Consider the following 8,368-nt stretch of genomic DNA (forward strand, 5'->3'; position numbering starts at 1 on the left):
CTGATGTGTTATATCACGCTGATTGATTTGAGAATATTGTACCACCCAACCCAGGAATAAATCCCACTTGATCGTGGTGAATGATTTTTTAAATGTATTTGCTTTTGTTTTTGTTTTTGGTATTTTGTTGATAGTTTTTGCATTTATGTTCATCAGAGATATTGGTGTGTAGTTCTCCTGTCTTTATCTGGTTTTGGTTTCAGGGTAATGCTGGCTTCATAGAATGAATTTGGAAGTTTTTCTTCCTTTTCTATTATTTGGAATAGTTTGAAAATAATAGGTCTTCACTCTTTTTTTAATACTTGATAGAATTCACCTGTGAAACCATCTGATCCTGGATTTTTGTTGGTTGGGAGTTGTGTGATTACTGGTTAAATTTCTTTGCTGGTTATCCGTATGTTCAAATATTCTATTTCTTCCTGTTTAATTTTTGGTAGTTTTTATGTTTCTGGGAATTTATCCCTTTCTTCCAGGGATAGGGAATGTCCAATGTGCTAGCATATGGTTTTTCATAATATTCTCTTATAATTTTTTTATATTTCTGTACTGTTGGTTATTTCTCCTCTCTCATTTGTGATTCTATTTCTTTGAGTCCTTTCTCTTCTTGATAAGACTGGCTAGATGTTTATCAGTTTTATTGATTTTTTTTAAACAAGCAATTCCTCGTGTGATTTATCTGTTCTTTTGTATATTAGTTTCTGTATCATTTACTTCTGCTCTAATTCTTATTATTTCTTTCTTTCTGCTGATTTTAGGGGTTTTGTTGTTGTTGTTCTTTTTCTAGCTCCTTTAGGTATAGTGCTAGATTTTTTACTTGAGAATTTTCTTGCTTCTTGCAGTTGGCCTGTATTGCTATAAACTTCCACTTACAACTGTTTTTGCTGCATCCCCCAACCATTGTTTTCATTTTCACTTATTTCCAAGTACTTTTTTATTTCTTTTTTTATTTTGTACTTGACCTATCCATTGTTTAGTAGCATGCTATTTAACTTCCAAGCATTTGCGATCTTTCCAGAATTTTTCTTTTGGTTGACTTCTAGTTTCATAATGTTGTGTTCAGAAAAGATGCATAGTAGGGGCGCCTGGGTGGCTCAGTTGGCTAAGCATCTGACTTCGGCTCAGGTCACGATCTCACCACTTGTGAGTTCGAGCTTTGCATCAGGTTCTGTGCTGACAGCTTGGAGCCTGGAACCTGCTTCGGATTCTGTATCTCCCTCTCTCTCTGCCCTTCCCCTACTTGCATTCTCTCTCTCTCTGTCTCTCTCTCTCTCTCTCAAATAAATGTTAAAAAAATTAACGAAATAAAATAAAATAAAATAAAATAAAATAAATAAAATAAAATATGCATAGTATGACTTCAATCTTTTTTAATTTGTTGAGGTTTGTTTTGTGGGCTAATATGTGATCTATTCTGGATAATGTTCCCTATGCACTTGAAAAGAACATGTATTCTGATACTTTAGGATGGAATTTTCTAAATATACATGCGAAATCCATTTGGTCAAGTGCATTATTCAAAGCCATTGTTTTTTTGTTGGTTTTCTGTTTATATGATCTGTCCATTGATGTAGTAGGGTGATATAATCCCCTACTATTATTTGTATTATTATCAATTAGTTCCTTAATGTTCTGTATTAATTGTTTTACGTGTTTTGGTATTCTCAGGTTAGGTGCATAAATATTTACAATTGTTATATCTTATTTTTCGATTGCCCTTTTGTTATTGTTCACCACGTGAACAAAGGCCTTGCAAAACTCCTGGGCCAGGAGACACAGTGTCAGCAAGTGTCAGCAAGGGTTTGGGCAGGTCTTCTGGGAGATGGAGCCCACCAAGTTGGGACTGAGTCAAACATTACTGGGAAGGGCAAATCCACCAGAGCATAGGGGGTGAGGTGTGGTGGGACTTGATGTAAGCAATTTAGGTGGCAAGTGTCCATGCCATGCTTGCTTTAACAGGTGGTTCTGCATTTATGCTGAAGTTAGAGGGGGAAAATGGTGCCTGCCAGTTCCTTTATTCCTGGAGGGGTCTCTCTGTGATTGATGCCTCTCTGGCACATGCTCTTAGATGAGCAGCTAACCTCCCCATCACCAGATTGCTGTTTCAATGCTATGTCTTCAGTATGTTTGCCCTGCCTTTTCTCCAAGAGCAGCCTCAATACCTTCTCAGCTTTTTCACAGCCAAGCACTCTGATCTTTACGACTCCAGACTTGGGGCACCTGGGTGTCTCAGTTGGTTAAGCATCTCTTGATTTTAGCTCAGTTGATGATTTCTGGGTTTCTGAGACTAAGCCCTGCATCAGGCTCCACACTGACAGTGCAGAGCCTGCTGGGGATTCTATCTCCCTCTTTCTATGACCCTATTCTGTTTGCATGTGCACTCTCTCTCTCAAAATAAATAAACTTAAAAAAAAAAACAAAACAAAAAACTATGAAACTCCAGACCTTAAGCCCTGCTGGTTTCAAGAATTTGAAATCAGACTGCTCCCAAGCCAATTGCTATGGGGATTCCTCTTCACTGTGTGGGCTCCTCTGTGTGTTAGTCTGTCTCTTGTCCTTCTCTGTGACTGTAGCTCCCTCCCACAGCTGCCGTGATAGGTTCTATCCCAAACCTTATCTCTGCATTTCTTACCTTCTTCAATGTGCTCTCTTCCCTACTTTTAGTTGTGGAGGTGAATTTCTGGGATATTTAGGATGATTTCAAAGCTATCTAGTTGTATTCATGTGACAAGATGAGCCTATCGTCCTCCTACTCTGCTGCCACCTTCCCTCCAAACTCCTTACTTTTCACATTTTAAACATGGCTTGCATTTATTTTTCAAGAAATTTACCTTAGAAGAAAAGTCTAAGCCTAATACTTTTATATACTTCTATATAATGTGAAAATAAAAATGCTTATTGTTTATTAGAAACAAAATAGATTTAAAAAGTATGATAAATTATTTTATAATTATACATTAAATCACAAGAAAGTTAAGGGCAAGTTACATAGACATCTAAACTGACGTAACTTTCAGAGTTTATGTTTTTAATAATTTTATGCTTAGCCTAGAACTATAATTCAAATACAATATAATATTGATTAGGATGATAATGAATAATTGAATTAAATGATGATAAAGAACCAAATAAATGTCCAGATGCTAGATACTGCACTATTAAACTGAAATCTAATTCACTTGGACTTTGTTGGGACACAAATAATGGGCTAGATATGTAGTAATCCTGTACATTCTAGGCCAAAGAGGTGAGCCTGAAGTTAAATGACAATGTGTTTCAATTAAAAAATTGCTCCTCTTTCAATTCTACCATCCATATGTCCTGCAATCAATTAGGAATAGAGAGAGACACGCCAGCTATGATAATTTAATTTATAGTTCAGCTACCACTGGACACCTAATGTTTGCTAAGTATGGACACTATCTGTTTCTTTTCATATAAGCATATGAACATCTATTTAAGTGGTAAATTGAGGATAGTCCAAAAAATTTAGAAGTATTAAAGCTGGGAAATAATATAGTCAGATTATTTTAATTTACAATAGACAAAATTGGAAACTCCATTTGTGTCAAAATTTCACGAGATATGGCCCAGTGTTGATAGATATACAGCTGGAAATCTCCTAAATTATGTTCTCCTATATTTCATAAATCCAAATCCTTTCCTAAAAATGATCTTCATTAGGGTACCATTTAAATTTATTAAAATTCACCAACTTCTTTAGGGTTGACAAATATATACTTCATACTATATGACAAATATAATATTTCCATAACCTTAGAAAGTTCTTTAATGTACCCTGAGAGTTAATTTGCCATCTACCAACCAGGGGCATCCATTGATCTGCTTATCATAATAATATTTTTACATTACGTATATTCTATAGTATATAATCTTTTTGTTTAACTTCTCTCGCTTGTCATAATTAGAGATTTATCCACACTGATATTATTGTATGTACGGATTTATATTTTTGTTATTTTTGGAAAGCATTTAGCCATTATTTATTTTAATTTTTTGCCTCCTCAGTTTACAATACGAGAGCCTGTATGATATTGTCACATAAGTCACTGAAACTCTTGTGTTTTCAAACTTACTTCTGTGCTCTCTTTTCAAGTTTACTGTTATTTTCATTTGGCATGTTCTAATATGTTATTCATTTCATCTATTATGTTTTTTGCAAATATTTTATTTTTCTTCTCCAGAATTTCAATTTGCTTTAAAATTTTTTTTTAATGCTTATTTATTTTTGAGAGAGAGAGACAGAGAGAGACACAGAGCACGAGCAAGGAAGAGCCAGAGAGAGAGAGACACACAGAATCCGAAGCAGGCTCTAGGTTCTGAGCTGTCAGCACAGAGCCCAACGCAGGGCTCAAACCCATGAACCACTAGATCATGACCTGAGCGGGAAGTCGGACACTCAACTGACTGAGCCACCTAGGAGTCCCTCAATTTGATTTTTAATAAATTTTCTTTATCAAAGCCAGTTTTTCTAACATATTAAACATATAAGGAATATTTATAATATCTGCTTTAATATCCTTGTCTTTTGTTTATATCATTGCTTCATTTTCAGGTTTCTAATGATTTTTCTTTTTTTATTTTTTTCTTGGACATGGGTCATATTATCCTGTTGCTTTGTGTGCCTGATAGTTCTATATTGGATGTCAGGAATTGTCAGTTTTATATTGTTCAGATGCTAAATTTTGTTTCATTCCTTCAAATAACATCAGACATACAATACAAAGTTATTTGAATGCTTTTTTGCATGATTTGCTTTTAGGTTTTATTACAGTGAAGTCTTAGAATTCTTAGCTTAAAGTTTTAGCTTAAAGGTATTTTAGTCCCACTACTAAGCTTAGACACATTTGACGGTATATACCTAACGCCCTTTGTATTACAAACTCTCTCTGTTTGAACTTTGAAAGCCCAGCCTCTTAAAAGACCTGTGAAAATCTAGGAATTATTTGGCTTACTACTTTCCTTTGGTTTTATCCCTGGTCTCAGGTAGTTTCCCCTTACACGTGCCCAGATGCATGCATCCACCTTGGCATTTCTGATGCTAATCTTTTTCTTCTTTCATTTATTGTCACTGTCCCTGTGTGTTGCATGGAATCTACAGCTAGATGCTAAGCTTGAGCAGAGAGATCACATATGTTTTCTTTTTTTCATAGATTATTCCCATGTACTGTGTGTTGTCTAATATGTGACAACATTGATTCATATTTTTCCCTGCTTAAGAAAAAAAATTAAGGCAAGAGTTTAAATCTTATCTCATTTATTCCATTATGGCTGGAAGTAGAAGTCAAGTTAATATTAGGAATCTATTTATTTTCTAATTGCATAGTTCAACAATTCAAAAACAATATGTATAATCATTATGCATCTAGTATCCTACCAATTTATGAAATGTGATATTTTGGGTTATAGCATTCTTAGTGAACTTCATCTGATTTCTAAAAATCAGCATGTTCTTTAAAAAAGGATTTAAATGAGGCTATTTTAAACTTTTCCCAGATCTTGCTGGATAGTAAATATTATCTTTACTAATTTTTAATTTGATAAATTCACATGGTTTTCTCTTTTAAAAGATAGAATTGCAGTTGCTTACTATTGTTTGTATCACTATTATTTTCAGCAAATATCTAAAAATTAATTGGATGGTGTGCCAATTTTATTTGTATTTCCACTCATTATCTAGTAGGAATATTTTCTGCAGGGAACTATATTAAATTCATATTCAATATGAATATTTAATTGATATGTATGAATATTCAATTCATACGCATTAGTCATATGTTCTATCTAATCTTGTTATCTGATTTGTACTTAACATATTTCATAGTATTACTTGTTTACCATATATAGGTCAATAATTATTTTTCTAATGTTTATTTATATTTGAGAGAGAGACAGAGAAAGTACGAGCAAGGGAGGGGCAGAGACAAAGGGGAACAGAGGATCCAAAATGGGCTCTATGCTGACAGCAGCAGGTCAGATGCAGAGCTCGAACTCAAGAACCTGTGAGATCATGACCTGAGCCAACCTTTAACCAACTGAGCCACCCAGGTGCCCCATAGGTCAATAAATACTCTTGAGAGCAAACACAGAATCAACACAAACAATGCGTAATTCCCTATTCTCAATGTTGTATGCTGCTATAATACCTTTTCCTAAAAGAGGTAATTTCTTTTTTTAAAAAATTATTTTTCTATGAACATATACTTTTTAAAATTTTAATTAAAAAGTTTTTTTTTTAAATTTACATCCAAGTTAGTTAGCATATAGTGCAACAATGATTTCAGGGGTAGATTCCTTAATGCCCCTTACCCATTTAGCCCATCCCCCCTCCCACAACCCCTCCAGTAACCCTCTGTTTGTTCTCCATATTTGAGAGTCTCTTATGTTTTGTCCCCCTCACTGTTTTTATATTATTTTGATTCCCTTCCCTTGTGTTCATCTGTTCTGTGTCTTAAAGTCCTCATGAGTGAAGTCATATGATATTTGTCTTTCTCTGACTGATTTCACTTAACATAATATCCTCTAGTTCCATCCACGTAGTTGTAAATGGCAAGATTCCATTCTGATTGTTGAGTAACACTCCACTATATATATATATATATATATATATATATATATATATATATATATCACATCTTCTTTATCATTCATCCAATTTTAGACTACAGATGCAGAGGCTTATTTATCTTACTATTAAGCTCACAATATATCACATTCACAGATTCAGGTAAAACCCTTTATGATTTTAATTTTTTTTTCTATTTCATTGTTTCCCTTTTTCTTTTAAATGTTTATTTTTTTATTTTTGAGAGAGGGACAGAGCACAAGCAGGGGAAGGGTGGAGAGACACAGACTCTGAAGCAAGTACCAGGTCCTGAGCTGTCAGAGCAGACCCCAATGTAGGGCTCAAACCCACGAACCATGCAATCATGACCTGAGCCAAAGTTGGACGTTCAACCAACTGAGCAACCCAGGCACTTAATTCTGATTTCCTTTTATTTTCACTCTACCCCTCCAGGGCTTCTATAGACACTTACTCTGACATCTCTGACAAAGTTCCTTAAGTATGCATTTGTCTATGCTAAATACATTAATGGTGTTTTTGATTCATAATTTTACTTTTGCATATTTGGTATTGTGTATTACATTTAAAGATATTTCTATGTTTCTCTATGGACATATATGATATTTTACTAGATGCTGATTATTCCTTAGTGATGGTCACTATGTTACCACTTTGCTAACATAAATAACATGGGATACTGCATACGTATACCTTTTTGGAGCAGGATTGGCTCATCAGGTCAAAGGGCACATCATAATTAGCTTAATTAAATATTTCAAAATTGTTTTCCAGATTGACTGTTCCAATTGCTAACTTTCTAAGAGTTTGCTGTCTTCCTAAAAATTCTGTATTTCTTAACTGTTCATATCCAAAGCAACATTTTGATAATGTTTACAACTGTCTATATTTTGATTGATGGAATTATATATACCGATTTAATTTGCCTTCTGTATTACAGTGATTTGGACTATCTCTTTAAGTTGCTGCAGTTATTTCAGAGTTCATATTCTGTGATGTGAATATACTATTGGATTTCCTGAACTATCCAATTAGAATTCTATTCAATTTATTCACTCAGTTTTCATTTCTATGGTCAATATTTTTATTTAGTACTTCTTCAATCCTATTGTTATTACTTCATTTCCAATTTTATAGCATCATTCTGGGTTTTAAAATATGATTATGCATTTCTGTTCAATTGGTTTCCTCCATTTTTGTTTCATTGGTATATGTTGTTTTATTTATTTTACCACTTTCATTTTATGTCCTCCCTAATTGTCTTCTAAGTTTTCCCATGTGAACTCATTTTGATTTGCTTAATATCCTCCTTCCTGTAGCTATAGGTAGAGATAAAAATCTTAGTAAGACCCTAAAATGTGTTCTTCACATTAGTGGAGGAGGGGTGTAAATTTAAGATTTTAATGAGTCCCACCATTCCAAGCGAACCCTTCCTTGGATTACTTCCAAATCACTGCATCAAAGACCTTGTTCTTAATTTTAAGTGCTGCTATCCTTTTAATAATTCCCCATATCCTGGGCAGGGTAAGTGAATTTAGAGACCTAGGTACAGCCATACTCAAACTTGTTTTTTCAGACTAGTAATAGTCCAGCATCCCCTTAATATTACCTTACCTATTCACTTTATGGGGTTGCTGCCTTCTTGATATGAATGGATCTGGCAAGATTCTAGGATTATGAGATTTGGGCCAGTGGTGCATAATAATGAAATCATTTTTTATTTATATATTGTGCTATCTCTTAGAGGGTTTAGGGTAGCATGAACAT

This window comes from Leopardus geoffroyi, chromosome A1 (genome assembly GCF_018350155.1).
Source record: "Leopardus geoffroyi isolate Oge1 chromosome A1, O.geoffroyi_Oge1_pat1.0, whole genome shotgun sequence".
Taxonomy (NCBI): Eukaryota; Metazoa; Chordata; class Mammalia; order Carnivora; family Felidae; genus Leopardus; species Leopardus geoffroyi.